A 21,338-nucleotide genomic window follows, 5' to 3' on the forward strand; every position below is an offset into this window, starting at 1 on the left:
TCCTGTTATGCCTTCATACAGTAGGAAAGGATTTTCTGATGGAACAAACTGTCTTTTGTAATTGGTAAATCACTAGTATTTAATTAAGCTAGCAATGGGATGATGCTCATCAGCAGTTTTAAAATATCCCTGATTCCATAACTTTGGGAATAACACTTTTATAGTCAAATAAGAAAATACACAAAACATAAGATTTGTATAGGAGCTTTATTCTCTCTTTTATTTCCATAACTACCACTAAAGTCTTTCCTCCTGCACAAGGGAGAATAAATATCTTCAATGCAGAATGGGCAAGCGTTCAGTGAAGTGGCAGAATTATCTAATGGCTAATTTAGGGATGCACATAACCAAAGCAAAGAGGTGGCAGTTCTTTATACTAGCTGCAGTTGCATTTCCTGAATTCCTCTTCAGAAGCACAGTGTGTGTCTTTCATCACGGCACTTCCCTGAATCTCTGATTCAGTTGAGGCAATGATCTGTTAAAAGTCTGAAACTTTCAAACACAGAAGAAAAGCACCTTGTTGCTGGTATTGCAAGTATTATCCTGATTTGAGAAAGTGGGCTTGATATTTTATGTGTGCATGATACTGTGCAGCATGTATGGGCACTCAGAGAATTTACTGATCCTGAGGTGGATTTCTTGGTTTTCAGAGAGTACATTTACAAGGGGTGTCTGGTATACTGAATAGGTATCTTTCTTCTTGTAGGATGGCAGAAGCTTCCTCCTTCAGTTCATAGTTGTTCAACGTTAAAAAAACAAAACCAAAACCCAAAGCAGATACCTTCAGAAATCATCTCTGCTTTATTGTAAAATACTCTCCGTCTGACCTTTCTAACATTGTAGTCTTGTAACTAAGAAATCTCCTGACATAAACTTTTATGTAAACCGCAGGTAAAAGCATACTGAAGGTTATCCTGCAAGTAGTCACAGGCTCATCCACAGGCTTTCCAAACACAGCACGTGATCATATGTTCTTTCCCTAATCCCCAGTATTAATTCATCAAAACAGAAAGAGTTTGCTTCCTTAATTCATATTGTTAATAAATAATGCATTTTAAAACATCAAAATTTAGTTTTCTCCTCTTTTGAATGCACTATTTCTCCCACTTACTGAGTCCTGTTGTCTCAGAGCATGATTTGCTCCACTGGAGTGGTAGGATTTCATACAGGCATACCCATGCTAGCTTTGGACTCTACCTCTCCAATACTCACAGCAGTACAGAACTCAGCCCAGAATAAATATTTGAGCATGTAGTATCTCAGACCAGTTTTACTGTCTGCTCTAGACTTAGCACTACTATTGCTACACTGATAGACATTTCAGTGGGTCTATATGAGCTGCAGTTAGAGCTGTGACGACGGTTTAGTAAACCCTTGTTTTTATTTTTTCTCAGAACTTGTTTTCATCCACATACTTAGTTTCCCTTGACCAGGTTTTTATTTATTTCCCTGTAATATTGGGGCAGAAGCAGAGCACAACCGCACTACAAACCTATATGATGTACCTTCTAGAAGAGTGTATTCTGTAATCGCTGGTGCCACTGCATCTTGGTGACTTCCTACGCAAGTCCATTAGTCGTCGGTGATACTGCTGGGAATGAAGCTCCAGAAGAAGGTGGCACAGAGTAGCAAGCAGGGAGGACAGGCAAAGGGGGGCTGTTTGGGCAGTGAGGTAGCTCTCTTACTCCTCTAACGTATCTGCTAAGCCAGGAAACTAATTCTTTTGGCATTGACAGTAACCTCTCAAATCCCAAGAGAGCACACAGAAGCTGTTCCACAGCACCCTATGCCTGCCAGCCCAGAGAAATGTGTGATGGGATATGGGATCATGAGTCCAGGGTGAGAAACCGCAAGGATGTATCATTCATTACCACCACCCACAGCATGCCTGCAGATGTGGGACCTAAGAACAGCGTGCTAGTGCAGAGAATGTCAGGATGCTGAAGCGTGGTAGGCTGCCGTATGTTGGCAAGTGCAAGATTACCTAACCCATGGTTAGCGTGCAGTGTAGGCAGGTTTTATTAGCAAAGTTCAGACCATGATGTGCTAATTAAAGAAGAGGTTGTCCTAGTTGCTAGGGAAATGAATGTTTTCTGTATTGCTGCTTCTACCCCAGCAAAGCACATTCTCAGCTGTCCCTCCAGTTGCATTTGCCAGAAAGAGGGGTCAGGGCTTGATGTTGTTGCTTCTGTGCTTACAGTGCTCCTGTGAGCTGATTTTCACGTCAACAGTCATAGGTGAAAGGGATGCCAGGGAAAAGTGGTTTAAAACACTCCTTTATTGGGTACCTGTCTAGTGACAAGCTCCACTTAAAACTAGTGGTTTCAGGGTATATTGTTTTGGTTTTTAAGCTCAGTTCTGCTTCCTTAGGGAAAGATGCAGTCCCGACTAGGAGATCTGTATGCTTTAAAATTGGTCTAACTGTCAGCTCTTTTGTAAGGCAGAGGCTGACTAAGTGTTGGAGACAGTCCTAGAATGAAGGAGATGTAATGGTTTGAATTTTTTATTAGTAGAGAAGCTGGCTACCACCAGACAGGCATCTTGCTTAGCTTAGTCTCATGAGAAAGCATTCTCTGATTCGTTAGTCCTTTACCATAATACATACAGTGTATAGGCAGCTGCTAGAAACATAAGGGTGCATCAACATCAACAGGACTGAAAACTGCATATTGTGAAGTTAATGTGTAAGCGAAAAACTGTCTTCACGGTGTGGTCCATTGCTAGCTGCTAGTCCCACAGCAACTCTGTCATCCTTCATTCTCAGTGTGAGATTTACGTCAGTCCCAGCTTGAAACTTAAATGATTGTGTACGGCATCTTCAAAGCATTTTTTTTCTTTCCCCTCCGCATCCTCCACAGAAAACTTGTCACCAGCACTACAAACCTTTCTCCTCTGTCACTCCCTGGAGCAATGGTTGGCTGTAACTTTGCCTCTGTGAGAACCCAGAGCCATGATTCTCCTGTGTCATGGAGATGAGCAACAATAATAAAATTCTCATTAAGAGAAAATTATCTCTGTCTTTGGGAGACAATAGAGCTCCACATTAACCTCCAGTTCCGAGTATGCTGGACTGCTGTATTTTTTTCTTCTTATGCTTTTATTTCCTGAAGTAAAATTCCTCTAGCTGTCTATTATACTGCAACACGTTCCCTTTACTTCGTCTGCTCCCCTCCTACCTCAATGCAGACGTGGTAGCATCTGGCATCACCCCTCCCTACCAGCTGGTTCGTTGCTGCATTCTCTGAGGAATAAGCTACCATTTTCCAAAGTCCCTTGAAGTCACAGAGTTCCTCTTCTAACTTTTATCTCTGAGGGCTCTAACCCCAATGCGACATTTATTTCTCTTTCTCTCAAAAATGCTCTCTCTGCAATTTTATCTGGTATAATTTTGCATTGCAGACTCTGCAATATCCTTTTGCTAATTCAAATGTTTCATCTGCATTGCATTCTCCAGAAAGGGGCTGTGAAACTCTCATAACACAAAAATCTTTAGCTGAACTTCAAATTGAACTTGACAAATGAGCAGGAACGTCTTGCTGCCCCAGACTCACAGCAGAGACTGGAACCTGCCAGAATCTCCTGCTGCCTGCTGGAGGCAGAAGTGGACTGTTAGACTTTGAATATTTGGGAAAAAGTTCCTGGAGAAGGAAAGCCAGCAACAGCTGAGCCTAAGTTCTTGCCCTGAGTTATTTTGCTTTGGTGTTTTGGTTGTTGATGTGGTTGGTTTCTTTTTTGAACAATCTTTCTGTTAATAAAGGTGGAAGCAGAAAGGATGAGACCATGGTGCTATGATGAAGGACGCATTTTCATTTGCATTTTGGTGGGAGATTCATCAGTTTACCAGGAGGGACAAAAGCAGCTGTGAATATTCTCAGTATCTGTTGTGTGAAGAATTGTGAGTGCTCATGTGGGAGAAACATTTGCCATAATTAGGTATTATTAGTCTCAGTGGTCAATGTTCATCAGAGGTTCATCCCATCTAACATAGCCTTAGTCTGTGATGATGCCTAGAGCTTCAGTCCTTGCCAAATTAACAGCAAACCAAGATAGAGAGACACTTCTAAAGACCTTTGCTGCACATAAAATGTACCAACCATTTAAAAAATCTCTTGAACAATCTCCTTGGATAAGATGTTAATGCATTTATTGGACATGCTGCATTCCATAGACGAATTTATTTTCAGCATGATCCATATTGGATAATAAAAGGGGGCAGGAGTCCTTGAAAGATGTAGGGAACTCTTAAAAAATTAGGGATTGTTTTCTACACTGTATTTATAAACCAAATATATCAGTTCTTCCTTAAATTCATTTGTACTCAGAGTGGATATTGATAAAATGCCCTCTCCCTTTTATAAGAGATCAGATCAGGGATAGGCTCAGCCCTTTTGTCTTAACTTTTGCTTTGGTCTGTAACATTTGGAGACCAACTGACTGCACCTCTTTAGTGCACAAGCTCAGACTGGGCAAGAGCCAAAATAGCTGTTTTGTCCTTCCCATTTAACCTCTATAGGATTATCATTATTTTACTCATTAATGTTCCACTGCCTGTCATCACATTCACCGGTCTCTCCGTTCAAGTTGGTTACTGATGGGACAGTTGGACTCAATGGTTAATTATTCATCAAATTAATCACTACTTCCACTTGTGAGGCACATCTTTAGTGGTATAGAAAGTGTACTGCATTTCCAGTGAGGAGGTTACAAAATTAACTAAAGGTATTTTGAATGTTACACAAATTGGATTAGGTTTGTTGAGCTAGACATTCAGTGCACTGGGAGATCTGTGGGCTGCAATTCAGATTTTAGTCTTCCCTGTTTCTTCTCTACGATTTTCTCCCAGATTTCATTTTAATTACTTCCTTCAGTCCTTTGAAACAGCAAAGTCTCTTTTTCCTTCATCCTTTGCATTTATTTTTGCATAGGTCTCTGGCTCCATTATCCACCTCCACCTTTTCTTTCACCATGCTGCAGTATCTTCTCCCTGCCATACCCCTCTCCCCTGCCCTCCATTTTTTTTTTCCCCTCACACATTCTTAATGCTTATTTTTATTTACTCACTTGTGGGGATTTGCATTCAAAGATCATCTTCCTGCTCAGAAATTCCCAACCTCCTCTGGAGGCCAGTGTTCCTAACCTTCCACCAACCCATCCCTGCTTACGGGTGGAGCGCTGGCTTCTTGACATAGCGGTAGAGGAAGGTACAACAGTGACTCTTACTGTTGGCCGCCATCCTTCTTTCCCTCACATGTGCTCCTTCTCATCTAGCAATACCCATCGGTTCTGGACAACCCATGAAAAAGTCATCAGGCCGGAAATTTTATGTTTTCCCACTTGCTGTTACCACCAGTATCTGAGGAGTTGAGTTCCGAGTTAGACACCAAAGATACGAAAAACGTATTAAAGATTACATAATGTTCTAATCAGGTTGTGTCTTTTTGCTAAAGGAAAAGATCCTCTTACGGGCATTCCCTATGCTTTTTGTAGAATAGCAGTGTAAAAAAGTGTTGCTGAATTTCAGTGCCTACAACAGTATGAGCATTTAAATGCATATATTCCCAGACAAGAATCAGTATTAACAGTGAGTTAAAGCTTTTAGACTGTAAATCTCACCAACGCAAGCCACAAAGGGAAAAAGAAAAAAACAAGAAATAAGCAAAAAAGTTCTTCAGTACCTTGATTGTGCATCACACAATTGTTCTTCGTCCTGGTTACCTTTTACTCCCTCCCGCTGCCCACGTATTTCTACTTCCACCCCTGAATTACTGCTTTAACAGATCAAGGGAATCTGGAAACATGTGAAATGAACAGATCACAAATTCAGAAAAGAGGTTCTTGTAACTACGAAAGTAGAGAAATCAGGCTGATTTCTTTTTCCCCTCTGAAGAGAACATGCATCAAACCGAAAAACTAATTCTGTATCACAGATTACTACTTAGGAACTTATTTCCCAAAGCAATGTTTTCATAACACCAGTAGCAGATTCCACCTAACTAGTTCTTCTTTACTACTGCATCTTTTGGTTCTCTCTGAAACAATTACTTATGTGATAATTGATTCAGGCTGTTTAATTTTTTTTGTTTTTCAAATAAAGGAACTGGGAAGGGTAGGGGAATAGAGCAGATTCTTGCCAAAATCAGTGGAGAGATTCAGTGCCTCATGAGACGTATAGACCCTGCAATTCTAGGAGGGGATTCTGCATCATTCATTCACCAAATCTCACAGTTTAGAACATAGGGAGACCCTTATTTTGTGTGTAAGTGAATGTGAGATAAGGTTTTAAACAATTTATGGATCTGTGTACTTCGGAGGGAGGGTTGTTTTGACTGTTGCTTTTAGAAAGGTGGTGAGTTTAGTTGTATGGAATGTGAATAGCACTGTATGAAATTACTTATCTCTCACCCAGAACTACTGAGAGTAATACCTTTAGGTAGCATTTCTTGATAGAGAAAAATGTAGTAGGCTTTCCCTAGAATTAAAAAAAAAGCATTTAGGTGTTCAAATATACGTAGCGATCCTACCTAGTAATCTCTAATGATGATAAATGGTTCATGCACATTTGATTTTCACTCGCCTTCTGTTCCCGTGTTGTCCCAGACTGGGTCACCTTCCACCATTCAAAAACTCTTAAGAAGCTGCCTTTTTTGTTGTTCATTTGTCAAAACCTCCCAAAGAGGTAAACAGGGCACATCAACTTTTATAACTAATTCAGAGGGGTTTTCTGGTATACATGTAAGCCCCAGTCCTGCAATGCAGAGCCATCTCAACACTTCTCACAACACATGCAAAACGCAATGTTTCTGCCTCAAAGCAGGGTGACTAAGGATGGGGCTGCTGTTGCTATGGGAAAAGAAATGGAGGGAGACAGGCTGCTGCACACCTTCAGCAACTCTGAGAGGGTGGGTAGCCTGTGGCTGGAGACAGCACTGCTGGAGAGGCCTCTAAAATGCAGCGGTGGACATAACACCAGACAACCTGCCTGTTCCCTGGGTGGTGACAACCGCAGTCACAGCAGCCAACCTGGTTTTCCATGGCCCTGGCATAGACAAAGCAGCTTGCTGGACCACAGCTTACCTGGTCCACACCTGGGGCTGGTCTGCTGCAAAGGTTTACATGTTCCTATAAAAGCCTTCTTGATTTCTCTGGGATAATGGGCAGCATGCAGTGTTTAGCATGTCTGTACAGCTTTTTCATAGTTGTGGTCTCAGCACCCATAGTTGTTAGTGACTCATTGAGGCTAGAGATGGGATCTTCAATCTTGTCCCAAAGAGCCTCAGACCTCCACCGAGCCACAGCACTTGCAACAAGCTCTGGAAAATTCCTGAGCTCCTGCAGCTTGACATCACAGAAGCACATAAATATAAAGAACTTATTTGAGATAATTTGCAGCGACTGCTAAAATTCACTTGTAATTTCCTCTCCCTCTGAGCCCTGTTTATTTGGACTCCTGTTATACAGCATGTTCAGAATCTTATCTAATTTCCACTTGTTTGGGGCATAGTTTTTAACATGCATGCCAATTAGAAGCTATGTAATTTTTCTCATCAACAGACTTAACCAGACAAAAAGATATTTGTGCCCACATTTCCACCAGTTACATTCCAGCCTGGTGTACTGGCGCGTTCATTTCACCTAAACTTTGTAAGTCCATGATCCACTCTTTGGTTCCTTCCTCTTTGCTCACTGCCCCCTCCAAGTCTACTCTGTAACATTATTTATGGTGTCTGGTTTGCTTTGACACTGTCTTCCCCAGGTTTAAAGAGCCAGTGTACTGCTGATGTGGTTCATCATGAACGAATGTCTAGGTCTCAGGAAAGCAATAGGTTTGAGCAGCAGTACTGGAGGCAGAGCTGGTAACAGCCATAGTAGCTACAGGAAGAGGCTAAGGAATGAAGTGTATGCTCTACCCACCTGCAGAATGGTTTGCTCTGCTACCCATCTTAGCCTTGTCAGGCTGACAACATTGTGCAAGGTCCCCAGGCAATTCTTGTGATTGCCCTCAAGTAGCGCTGAGAGTATTTGGGATTTTGACACTTAAGCTGGCAGCCTGGTGTCGGATGGATCCTTCAGAAATATGGTAAAGTTTCAGCACTGTCTGCTGACATCTGCCAGCTGAAGATTTGGTGCTCAGTACCCAGGAGACAGATGAAGTTTCAAAAGCTGGAGATGGAAATTTCTTTTTTCTCTTTCCCGCTCAGAGGGGAGTACGTGTAATTTAAACTGGTGGGGACGGTTTACTTTTAATTAAAACAGACAGGATATTTTTAGTATTGTATTTCTTAGTAATTTCTATTAACTACTTGTCCTCCTGCATTTACTCTTCCCACTTCATGCAATTTTAGAAAATAGGTCCATATCTTTCTATCCCTGGTGAAATGACACACACCTAATAGAAGCATGGATATTGCTTTCAGACTCCTAGAGATAGCAGCCTGCTAAGAAGCTAATACATCATTTTGAGATAACCATCTTCAGTCTCCAGAGAAAGGCAGATGCCCCAGGGTCTCCAAACATTCTGATTTTTAGACCTTTGTTTACAAAAATAAGGGAAGAGGAAAATACAAAAAAATAAAAGGTATCTATATTTTTGCACCAAAATTAATTGGGAAGTAGAGAGTTGTGGGGCTAATGACCATGTGTAATCCTGTCATTCAAAGGATGTTAATCAGTCCAATATATGCTAAGATTCTAGGGTAGAAATTGCCACTTTCTCCCTAGACTTGGTGCAGAACTGCACAACTACTCTGTGGACAGGCTGGATGCTGGGTCTACTGAAATTTCCTGCAAAGGATGCCTTCAAAGTAGCATGTTAAGTGTCAGTTATACCAGAGACATACACTATGCTGAAACTCCGTTGCCCTGCATATCTGAGGCGTATTTGTGAAATCTCAGGCTCTCTGTCCAACCCAAACATTTTGTGACAACTGGTTTCAAGCATGTCCTTCTTCTGAGACTATTCTTTGCAGCAGAGGAAACTGAAAATTAGTATTTTCCCAAAGGCTACCTCCCTTCCTAGCAGAAGGAACACAGGTCTAGAAAATCGACTGGAACATAATATTAATTCAGCTGGTGCAATTCCTTCTTCAAATCAGCCTTTTAATGTCTTAAGACAGTATGCTCTGCTTGCACCTCTGCTGGATTTGACATTTTATCACCTGAAGTTAGTTAAATAAACATTCTGCTACAAGTTACTGCAGGAAGGGTAGGCTACAACTTTCTCTGTTGTGAGTGTAAATCTGCTCAACAGTAGTGAGAGAGATTATCAAAAGAATCATGTGCATGTGATTACTAGTATATAAAACAATTGATCTACTGAGGTAATGGGGCAGATGGATGGAAATCAAGCAATGACAGCTGTATCTTCTATCACCCAATTTGTCATGCAGGTGTCACTTGCATCTAAGCCTTTACCATGTACATGCTGGTGGATAGAATCGTCTTCCTGTTCGTGCCCTGTTACACTGACGCTGTCAGAAAATTCTTCAAAAAATGTAATTCATTAGTGCCTCAGTTTCTTAAAAAATGCCCAGAAGGGAGAATACCTGTTGTGAGCATTATTTCAGGGAGCAAACCGCAAATCTGATGGCAGAATCCTATTCTAAATGTAGGCGACACAAACATAAATGTTTTGGGGTGTCAACATTCTGAGACCTTCAATTGCATAAAACACATCTGGGCATCTAACTCTTATTTGTGCCTATTAGTTTGTTTGTTGTTTTTTTTTTCTATAAATGCCATCACTAGAAAGAAACTAGGAAAAAAAGCTTCCTGTTCATATAGGTACTTGTGAGTAATGCAGTCAGTATAAGCTTGAAGCAACAAAAACTTCATTAAGACCCCATCTTCTCCATTCTTTTTCTGTAATACCCAGCCTTACACGCAAAAACTACATTAATAGAACATCACTGTGGTTGCAAACTGAACTACACAGTTAGGAAATGACAACTAAATTCTCATCTGCAAAAAGAATTTGATACACCTTTTTTTTTCAGATTATGATACAATTCCTAATTACATGATCAGAGAGTGGTTTCTGCCAGACCCTTACTTTTGCAAAAAGGTCAGGTGCAGACTTCATGGCACTCTTCAGTATCCTCACCTCTCTTTGCAACATCTGATCTCTTCATCCAGACAATCCTGGTTTTCATCTTGTATCCCAACTCCCCATCAAATCTCTTTTGTTCTCTTTCTGTCTCCTATGGAGGAAATAAACTCACCATTGCTAATTCCAGTATCCATCCCCACCTGAGCTTGAGCTGAAAGGGATAACCAGTTTAGAAAAACTCCATTTTGCTCCTGCAGTGAAGGATAGAAAAGAAGAAGAAAATAATAAAAAAAAAACCCAAAATTTATGTCAGGGATCAGCAGGTGCAAAGCCTGGTAACAATTCCAAGGAGAGTGAGCTTTCTTAGCTGCTGTGTTAGACTAGTCAAGGAAGAAGAAGAGGTCTGAGCTCACCTCATGGATAGAGTTTCTTTCAGGATGCAGCTCTTCCCTTTTAGCAACTCTCTACTAAGCACATATGGAGTTTTTAAAGGCTTACGTAAGTAAAATCCATTTTTTTTAATGCTCACAGACTGGTGGCATTGTTTCCTAGCAGAATTCTGAGATGATTTCTTAATCCATCACTAGTTTCGAGGCTCCAGTCGCTGACCACCCAGTAATATGTGACCTCTCAAACTTCCACAGATTATCCTGCAGAAAGAGGACTTGCAACTAGTGCTTCCTTTCAATGAGCTAATCCATAAAAACAGGGTAGGACTCCTATACTACAGCCCAGTAATTGCCATAGCAAAGCTACCACTGTATTTGGCAAATTCCATTCTCAAGGAGTTGTATCTTTTTCACCTTGATCTGGGAGAAGGTAAGGAAACACAACATATCCTGCCGATGGTCACTTGTCTTGGCTGCATCTATTTTGTGTTTGGTTATGCTGAGTGGAAGAAGGTGGGAAAAAGTTTCAAAAAGCCATCTGCATCGAGTCTGGTACTGGAAAAATCTCTCAAGTTATTCCCTCTCATTGGAACTGCTGTAATATCAAGCTGGCACAGAAACAATAAGGCAGCACGCTCTGAAATATTGTCAACATGGGCAAAGGGCACCACGCCAGTATAATTTCCGATTCCAGCACTGAGATCTTGTGTGTTAGTTGAAGAAATTATGTTTAAAATTATTTTCTCTCTCTGTAGATAAAGTTCTTCTTTTAACGGACTTAAACACGTACTGATTTTATTGGAAACTTCGCTTGGTCTGGTCATTTAGGTGCTGCAGGAACTGTGCATTCTGATGCCATCCAAGGTAGTAAAAGCTTATTCCTTTCCTCAGTACACAATCTGATACAGAATGCAATTTTAGAGTAAGTAGCAATGCCAGCACCTGTGTGGCTGCCAAGCTCAGAAATGCAAATGCACACACAGAGTGTAAAACACCTATTGAATTGGTTGGGCTTTCTTGTATCTGTTCCTGGATTCCTTCAATGTCACCTTCAGACTTTGAAGGACTGTCCTTTTTCTGGGTCTGGCCTTATCTGCTTGACCTCTAGTATGTCTGATAGCTTTAGTTGCACCTAAGAATCAATGGAAAAAAATCCTACCATGTCAAGATACAGTCTAAATCACAGAATATTGAAGTGTTAAAGTACTTCTCTGAAAAAGAGGTGTTTAATGTTGACAGGTGTGTTGGCACTAGTATTGGTCTTGCCTTGTTGCTTGACCTTAACATCAGCTTCCCTGTAACTGCTGTTGAGGCTGAGGAGGATTATCCTTTTGTTACTGACAGTTTCACTGCTGAGATGGGTTGACCTTTCCTATTCTTTTGCCAATGTATCAAGACCAGATCATAGCTCACAACTTCTCAAATGCCAGCAAGAACACAGAAACTTTCTTTAGCATTGACAGTCTTGGCCAGAGAGCTGATGCAGCTCACAGTCGCATCTCAGCCCCAGCAAAGGAACATTTTATTTTATTCACTGTACACTTCTGAGATGCACAACCACTTGTGGCCACTAAATGAGTTCATGTTTGTATGCTTGGCTGTTCATACTGTGCTCCTTGTTTATATTCAGAAGCCTGCACATATATTTCCATTGTGCTTTTGTCTGACAAGGACATGAAAGTGGACTTTGTCAATGTTGTTAAACTGACAGAAAAGATTCATATTGGGCAGTCTTACTGTTGCGATGGTCAAAAAGCAAATAAGCCCAAGTCACTAGGCAGGATCTGTGTTTCATTTTACCCTCCCTTCATTGGATAGTAGCAGCTATAACACGTTTCTGATTTCTAGAGAAATTCTCTAGATAATATCTAAAAGAATAGCCCTCATTGGGCAAAAATATGGAAGTTCTAAGATCTGACTGATAATTATGGTAATTTAATTTTGCTCAAAAATATTCCTATTTGACTCATTAGGTAGTGATTCTTACAAGTAAGTTTGGGGTAACTTTCCTTCCCACAGTGCCTATTTTTAACTCAGGTTTTTTTAATACAGATTCTAAAGGCCTGACTGTTGATATAAACTTAAAATTATTTTAACAAGTCTTGATATCATGCATTAACTTGTAATAGGATCTATGTTTTTATCACTCATCTGCCTGTTTTAATTTTGTTTACATTTTATATTTACACTTACTCTTTAGTCCTATGTAGATTTTTTCGGTCAGACTTAAAAGAGCTTTAATACAAAATCAGCATAAATGTGACAAAGGCCAGATGTGTTACTACTGACACTCTGGCTGCCTCAGGAAGCAATCCAAGCATTCACACTGGACCCTCCAAATATGCCTATACCCACTGACTTAGGGATGTTGGAGCCGACAGATGATGCTGGCCGTAGAGGACATTGCTTGGACTGCATGGAACTTCATAGACATCTTAACATTGTTTACTTAATCCTTATTAGGGTTACTGTCTTCATTTGTCTGAAGAGGCTATTTGACTGTGGGAATAACTCATTTGTCACAGGTATTCTCTGAGTTCATATAACTGGCAGTTATTACTACTTTGTGGCAGAAACATTCTGTCAATGATTGAATGAGCCTTCCCGCTCTCTTAAAGAAGATGCAATTCTTCAACTACTGTAAGGCAAGTTTTCCTTCTAATTAGTATCCTGGCTCTGGGGAGGCCTGTATTGGTAACACTTTCAGAACTTAATGAAGCTATTCTGAAAACAATTAAACCTTCTATGTATAAGACAGGTGCTTCTAATGGAAATAAAAGGTCTTGTTTTGATCAGGTAGAGTATCCTCTTTTTCACCAGAGTAGTGAAAGGTGTCCTTAGATGAATTAAAACTAAGTGTGTAAGGCTAATAGAGGAGAAGTGATACATCCTGTGCTTTAATACTTCCAGAAAGGATAGCAGATATTAATTATAAGGTCTACAATTCATTTAAAGCTTTTCATAGTCTTATTTAGCATTCATACTGCAGGGCAATAAATGGAGAACTATAACGAACAGAGTAACGAGAGAGAGACACTATATCCTCTATTTGCTTGGGAGTGAGGTGAAGCAGTCAAATAGAAACAATTACTAAAAGAGAACTTCATAAAATTGTGTGTGTATGTATATACGTGTGTGTATATATATTCCTGGAACATAAAGGATAGTTTAGATTGAATACCACTGAGATCAGTGCAGTTGCTCCACTGAATTCAACATACCTGGATTTAGGCTTAAGAGTACCTGGGTCAGTTACACCTTCATAGACACTGAGGTTTAAAATTATTTTAAAGTTTGTCCAATGCTGCTTTTCTTTCCCAGAAGATTCTGTAAAGGGAATGATACATATTAATACTGAATTGTTATGCTACTGTATATTATCCAGAATTTCACTGCAAACAGCATAGGTGTGAAGATTCCTTTGTAAAACAAACAAACAAAAAAAGAAACTTCAAACAGAGCACTTGTTACTTTTTTTTTTTAGCATGCAGTTATGAATTACTAAGAGCTCTGGAAACACCGGCATTGACTTTAAAGGGTATGAAATAAAGTCTTTTCTGAGATAGATAAGTCATTTTAGCAAAACAGTAATAAACTATTTCTGTAAGTAGAAATACAGGATTGACTTGACCATGGTAGGTCCAAACTTAAAGTACTATCAACTTGAAATCAGGTTAACTTCATAAAATTAAAGTTGCACCATATTCTTCTGCATATCTTCACTAGTTTTTATGGTTTTAAAAGCGCTATTCATTAAAAAAGACCAACCAAAGAACCAACCAAACAAAAACACCCCAACTATTCTCTAAATGACTGAGTCACAACAAATGGAAAGCAGTAACGGGCAGCAATGAAAAAAAAACATCCACTGAAAGGTCTGTCAGAGATATAAAACAAACAAATAGGAAAAACCTCTGTCCTTCAAGTTTTCTTTGAAATACGGCATAATACTGTCTAAGACTCTAGGATGTTTATCTGTTTGCATCTAGAAGCACAACTGAATTCTGGGACAAACCCATATGAAAATCAAAATAAGTTAACACAGAACAATCAGTTTATTGTCTGAAATTTATTTTGGCCTAAAAGAGAAATAATTTATGTTTTAATAACTTAATTTCCTTTGCATTCTGAAGTTTAAGGTTTTCATGGCGTGTTCCGGTTATTTAAAAGCTTTCAGTTTACCAGTCTTCATTTTTTCCCGTTCCTATAACCCCAGGGAATCTGGATCTTGCTCTGACTTTCTTGGGTTTTCTTGATTTTTCTTCTTTCTGTTACATGCACAGGGAAATCACCATTAAATTTTAATTTACTCCTTTTGTGGACAGAATATATAACAGAGCTTCCACTTTACACTCAAGAACTGGGAATTTATTTTTCCAGAGTAGATTAAATTTCACTTATTTCTTGTCTGAAAGCCTTTTACTCCTGTTCTGCAGTAGTCCTGTATTCATTGCAGTGGCAGATAACAAGAATATCAAGGGTTAGGACTTGCTTCAGACTTTTGGTCTTGCTCTTCATGCTCTGATAGTACTAACAGTTGTGCAATTTAGCACCTAGAAGTTAAGAGTGGCAATTTATAAAGAGTCACAAGCTTCTGTGTTGAAGTGGATCAGTTAACACAATCCAGCCAGCCTGCTGAATCAGATTTGAATTTCTGTTCCCCATGGGAACATCCTGAATGGTTGATTTTATGAAAAGTAGCTGTTTCACCAACTCCACACAAAAGCAGGTCATGGAGAACTTGGCTTTGTCCATGCATATCCTGTATCTTGAGCATGACACAGCAGCATCAGCCTCACTAGGTATTTAAAATGCTGATTAACCACAGGAGTGTGTGTGGAGCAGTGGGGACAGAACATCTTCCTGGTTTTCAGGAATGTTTTAGCTTCTATTGCAGCTGGCACAAAATGCACTATTAGAGTAGTAAAGCACTTTTCAGTCACCCCCTGAACAAAGCACTGTCTTTTTCCTCAAAAGACCTCAGAGTGGTTGAATTCAGCTAGACCAATGAAGCAACCATAAGAATGTGAAAATGACTTCACTGGTGTTAAATGGGAGATGAACTTCCTGCACTTTTATAAGTTAAAATACTATGGGCCTTATACCTCCCTTTCACGTAAAATGGTTCTACTGGGCATATTTTTGTTCATCAAAACCCAGGTAATCCGCAAGTGTTTGGGGTCTTACAAACAGCCTTGAGCCTATTTTCATAGAATCATAGAATGTCCTGAGCTGGAAGGGACCTGCAAGGATCATCGAGTCCAACTCCTGTCCCTGCACAGGACAACCCCAAAACTCACACCATGTGTCTGAGGGCATTGTCCAAATGCCTCTTGAATATCATTAGGCTTGGTGCTATTGCTGCTCCCCTGGGGAGCCTGTCCCAGTGCTCCACCGCCCTCTGGGTAAAGAATTTTTTCCTAATATCCAACCTCATCCTCCTCTGGCACATCTTCCTGCCAATCCTCAGGTCCTATCTTTGGTTGCCAGAGAGAAGAGATCAACATCTGCCCCTCCCCCTTGCCTTGTGAGGAAGCTGCAGACCACAATAAGGTCCCCCCTCACTCTCTTCTCTAGGCTGAACAAACCAAGGGACTTTAGCTGCTCCTCATATGGCTTCCCCTCAAAACCCTTCACCAACTTTGTGGCCCTCCTCTGGACACTCTCTAGTAGCTTTATACCCTTAATAAACTCTGGCACCCAAAACTGTACACAGTACTCAAGGTGAGGCCGCACCAGTGTAGAGCAGAGCAGGACAATCACCTCCCTCGACTGCCTAGAAATACAGAGCTTGATGCACACCAGGACAGGGTTGGCCCTCTTGGCTGCCAGGGCACACTGTTGGCTCATGTTCAACTTGCTGTTGACAAGAACCCCCAGGTCTCTCTCCGCAGGGCTGCTCTCCAGCCTCTTGTTCCCCAGTCTGTATGTACATCCAGGGTTGCCATGCCCCAGGTGCAAAATCTGGAACTTGTCCCTGTTCAACTTCACACAGCTGGTGATTGCCCAGCTCTCTAATTTGCCTAGATTTCTCTGCAGGGCCTCTCTGCCCTTGAGAGTGTCAACAGCTCCTCTCAATTTTGTGTCATCAGCAAACTTAATTGGTATTCCTTCCAGTCCTGCATCCAAGTCATTGATGAAGAGATTAAAGAGTACCAGCCCCATAACGGATCCCTGCAGAACCCTCCTAGTGAATGGCAGCCAGCTGGATGTAACCCCATTTACTACGACCCTTTGAGCTTGACCCATCAGCCAGTTGCTCACCCATTGCATTAGGTGTTTATCCAGCTGTACACTGGACATTTTGTCCAGGAGGATACTGTGAGAGACAGTATCGAAAGCTTTACTGAAATCAGGAAAGCTTACATCAGCTGGCTTCCCTTGGTCAACTAGGTGGGTAACCTTGTCATAGAAAGAAATTAAGTTTGTTGAGCAGGACTTTCCCCTCATGAACCTGTGCTGGCTGGGACCAATGACTGCATTTTCTGTCAGGTGTTTTTCAATAACTCCCAGAATAATCTTTGCCATAATTTTTCCAGGCATAGAAGTGAGACTGACAGGCCTGTAGTTACCAGGGTCATCCCTGTTGCCCTTCTTGAAGATTTGGACAATGTTTGCCAGTTTCCAATCAACTGGGACCTCTCCAGATTCCCAAGAGCATTGAAAAAAGTAATTGAGAGAGGTCTCGTGATGACATCAGCCAGCTCTTTAATTACTCTCAGACGAACCTCATCAGGCCCCATTGGCTTACAGGGATCCAGCTGGTGCAGCAAGTCCCACACAAGTTCAGCGTTGACTGGGAGTTTGTCATTCCTATAGTCACGGTTCTCTAGCCCAGGGCCCAGAGGGTCCTCAGACCAGAGGGTCTCAGGCGGTCCCAGAGCCCATCATCAGTGTTGAAGACCAAGGCAAAGAAAGCATTAAATGTCTCTGCTTTGTCTATGTCCCTATTTGTGAGGTGACCATTTTCATCAAGCAATGAGGCAATGTTATTTCTGGCCTGCCTTTTGCCATTAACATATGTTAAAAAGCCCTTCCTACTGTCCCTCACAGTACTGGCCAGCTTCAACTCTAATCGAGCTTTGGCCTCACAAATTTCCTCCCTATGCTGGCAAATAGCCTGTCCACAGCCCTGCACCCTGTAGTGCTGTCCATGTTGCCAGACCTTGCTTCCACTGGCCATATACTTACTCTTTTCACCTTATTGCTAGAAGAAGATCCCTGCTCAGCCAAGCCAGCCTTCTGCTTTGCCTGCTTGACTTCCTACCTTTTGGAATTGCCTGCTCCTGCACTTAGGAGGTGGTACTTAAAAAGTGACCAGCACTGATGGACCCCGGCACCTTTGGAAGCTTTTCCCCCAGCGACCTTACTAAGTAGCTCCCTGAGCAACCTGAAATCTGCTCTCCTCATACCCAGGGCTGAGGTTCTTGCTGGCTGTCAGTTCTCCTCCTGTTACCATAGATTTTAGACTTGACTGCTTCATGGTCGCTGTGGCCAAGGCAGCCACCAATCTCCACTCCACCCACCAGACCCTCTCTGTTAATAAGCAACAAATCGAGGAAGGCACCTTTCTTTGTTGGTTCCCTTAGTACCTGTACCAAGAACTTTTCTTCCAGATGGTTTAGGAATCTTCTGGACCTGTTTGTCCCAGCTGTGTGGTATTCCCAGTTGACACCTGGCAGGTTGAAGTCCCCCATTTTATTTGCTGATGTTCTGGTGCAGTGAAAGTACCATAACCTGGTTGAAGGTGTGTACTGTTACACCTTTATCTCTTGTTCCAGTAAGGAAAAAAACATGAGACCAAACACTCATGTGATAATTTCACATCAGTATAACTTGATCAGATAACGCTGTCTCAAAACTGACATGTTTCTATTAAAAAAAAGTTCTGGCTTACAAAATTTTTTAACAATGGGACTATTAAAGCGTTCAGATTTTCAACCATATATAACAGCCAACTTTTTTTTAAACTACATACTTGACATTACTATAGGTTTTGCTTTTTTTTTTGTTTTTTAAATGTAAATAGACATCTCACTCCAGAATCTGTGTAGCTTCTGGAGAAAGCTTCCTTCTGGCTGAATGAAATCTGAAGTGCAAATATTTGCATCTAATTTCTTCTACCTGTCCTTGGCATAAGGATCCTTCTGCATTGCTTGTTTACTCTATGTCCAAAGCAATTGCCACTTCAGGATTTTCAAGGACAAAGACTGATGGAGCAATTTTACGATGAATATGAACAGATTACTTGCGTATAAACACAATTTCTGAAAAGCTCTATCTTCATAGGTAGTCATTCCTCCTGTCCCTGTTAGTTTTTGTAACCTAGTGGTAATCATTCTTAGGCAGAGCCTCTGACAAATGCTGCTCTGGGTTTGGACAACTGTTGTCCATTTTGTGAGTAAGTCACCAACCTGACAGATGCAGAGTAATTTTAAGTAAGACATTTTGCTTCAGTATGAAGTGCCATTATTTTTCATGTATGGTGGTACATTAGGTAATCCTGATAATCCGTGCCGCTCTTAAAACCTAAGAATTTTTGTGGGTGCGGAGACCTGCCTGCTCTAATAGCCGATAAGAACATTAAGAACCTGCAGAAATTGTTCAATATTTTGTAGGGTCAGACTGACAGTTTACTAGTATTTAAGACATAGCATGAGACTAAAAAAAGTGAAACTGCTGAGAATTGCAGTAACAGGCAGTAGACAACCTGGCTTTATTAATGATGAAGCCGTATATGCAATCTCGTTTCCACCTCCATACAATTCCCCAGCAATTCGTTCGTTGTGACTGTCACCAAAGCAGTTACAATCCTTCATCAGTGCAAGAAAACATTATTACATGAAGGCTAATCCTTTAGCTTCACTTAGGGGAATGGACAGATAAGTCACTTCAGTACAGCCCATTTCTGACTTCGATTTGCTCATGAAAATAACTAGCACAATAGATAACAATCTGCATGTTACTGTAGCTTCCCCAGAAAATTGTTCATATCAGAATTATTTTTACAGATATGCAGGGTTTTTTTTTCCCCAAAATGTTTTCCTAGTTGTCATAATATTTCAAAATTTGCAGTTAGTAACACTTATGTGATATTACTGGCATGTTCAACTTCATGATTTACTTCAATTCATCTGATACCACTCGTGACTAAAGCACCAGGAAGTGGGTGCTGCTGGCGGCAGAATGCTAAGCTTGATGGACCGATGCCTTTATAAAGTCTGGCAAACACTATCTTGCCATGAATAATAACCTGTTCCAGAGTTCAGAATATTTTGGTACAGCATACTGCAAAACACAATTCCTGCCCGCAACAAAGCAACTTCTGAATAAGTTATAGCAATCAAGCAGTTGATGTAAGAAGAGAAAGTAGCATCTGTGGTATCTTTTAGAGAACAACGTTTTTCTCTTAAACTACTCCCTTACCGTTCTGGAAGAAGAAAACAGTAAGTACTGAATAGTGTCCCTATTATTTCTACTTCTGATTATTTACATTGTTACTCAAAGCACGCGTGTACTTTCCTTCCTCCTGCATTCTAAGAATGGATCGATGCCTTTTTAAAATCGTAGTGTATGCACATTTGCTCCCCTCCTCTCACTTCTTTTCTCCTTGCACTCCCCTCGAAATTTCAGGCACCCTCTCCACCCATACACAGTTTATCACGTAGGTCCTCTTAATATGCTAACGTATTGCAACCATCCATTTTACACCGCTAATGAAGTGAAAGAAAGATGAATAAAAATAACTTAAAAAAAAAAAAAAGAAAAAAAAGCGTGGATGGTTGTTCTATGCCCACGGCAAGAGGGGAAAAAAAATAAAAATGTGCATTTATCACTTCACTCTCAGCAGTCACCAGCGCGCAGGGGAACAACACAGGGACACGCTCCGCCGCACTGAAGCGACAAGATGTGGCACTCGCTCGGGACGTGTGGCGGTACGGAGTTGGGTCTTCCACCGCCGAGCGCGCACGGCCGAGGGCTGGGCCCCCCTTCGCCCCGTCACGGGCAGCCCGCCGCCGCCGCCGCCGCCGCCGCCTGAGGCGAGGGCCGGGCCGGGCGCCCCTCGCTCTCCCCTCACTTACCCCAGCGCTCCGGCCGCTCGCCGGCCGGGACGGCGCGCTCAGGTGCGGCGCTTGGGACGGCCGTTCGGAGGGCGATGGCCGGCGGCTGGGACGGCCCTCAGGCAGGCGGACGCCGGGCTGGAAGCACCCCACCCCGCCGCCTTTCCCCACAGCCCCCTCCCGCGGGACGGTGTCGCAGTCACGGCCCGGCCCCCCTCCGCCTGGGCCCAGGTGTAGCGGCCCCGGGCGCGGCGCGGCGCTGCGCCGGCGGGCGGGCGGCGGTGTGGGCCGCCGCTGGTTGGGCGCTCGGCGCCTGTCGCTGGGCGGTGTGTCAGCGGGCTGGCTCCGCCTCGGCCCCGCGCCTCCGCCCGCCCATGCACAGACATGACACAGACACACAGTCACTGCAGCTGCCGCTGAGCCCGGGGCAGAGCGGCGGCGGGCACCCCGCTCCCGGCACCCGCGGAACGGGCAGCGGCGGCCGCCCTCGGCCCGCCGGGCGTAGCGCCGGCGGCGGGCAGCCTCGGCACCGAGACCCGCAGGGGGCAGCCTGGCACCGGAGGGACCCGGCGGGGGAAGGCTGGCAGCGGGGAAGGGGCGGGAGGCGAGGAAGGAAGGAAGGGGGCAGCCTGGCACTCGGACTCGGAGGCGGCCGCCGGGCACCGGCACGGAGCGAGCCCGGGCGGAGCGCGGCACCCAGCGGCCGCTGAGGCTGGGCCGGCAGCCGTAGCAACGGCGGCGGCGGTGCCGGAGGGAGCCTCTCCGTGCTCGGCTCCGCGGTGCCGGTGACCTTCCCGGGGCTGCTCGCCGCCCGCCAGGCCGGGGCAGGGCCTCCTCTCCCGG

The 21,338-nt window shown here is 42.7% G+C and overlaps 1 long non-coding RNA gene across 3 annotated transcripts; it reads right to left on the reverse strand.

Annotated features, from left to right (window-relative positions):
• Nucleotides 1-200: 200 nt before the first annotated feature.
• On the reverse strand, nucleotides 201-20,816 carry LOC135314075 (uncharacterized). 3 transcript variants are annotated; one of them, XR_010373555.1, is made up of 4 exons: nucleotides 20,517-20,816; nucleotides 13,656-13,761; nucleotides 5,062-10,296; nucleotides 201-2,932 (listed from the first exon to the last, which is right to left on the reverse strand). It is a non-coding gene; the product is annotated as an uncharacterized LOC135314075 (long non-coding RNA). The 3 variants fall into 3 exon arrangements; XR_010373554.1 differs by having other exon boundaries at nucleotides 201-492; nucleotides 1,493-10,296; XR_010373552.1 differs by having other exon boundaries at nucleotides 201-10,296; nucleotides 20,517-20,803.
• Nucleotides 20,817-21,338: the final 522 nt, after the last annotated feature.

Source organism: Phalacrocorax carbo, chromosome 1 (assembly GCF_963921805.1).
Source record: "Phalacrocorax carbo chromosome 1, bPhaCar2.1, whole genome shotgun sequence".
NCBI lineage: Eukaryota > Metazoa > Chordata > Aves > Suliformes > Phalacrocoracidae > Phalacrocorax > Phalacrocorax carbo.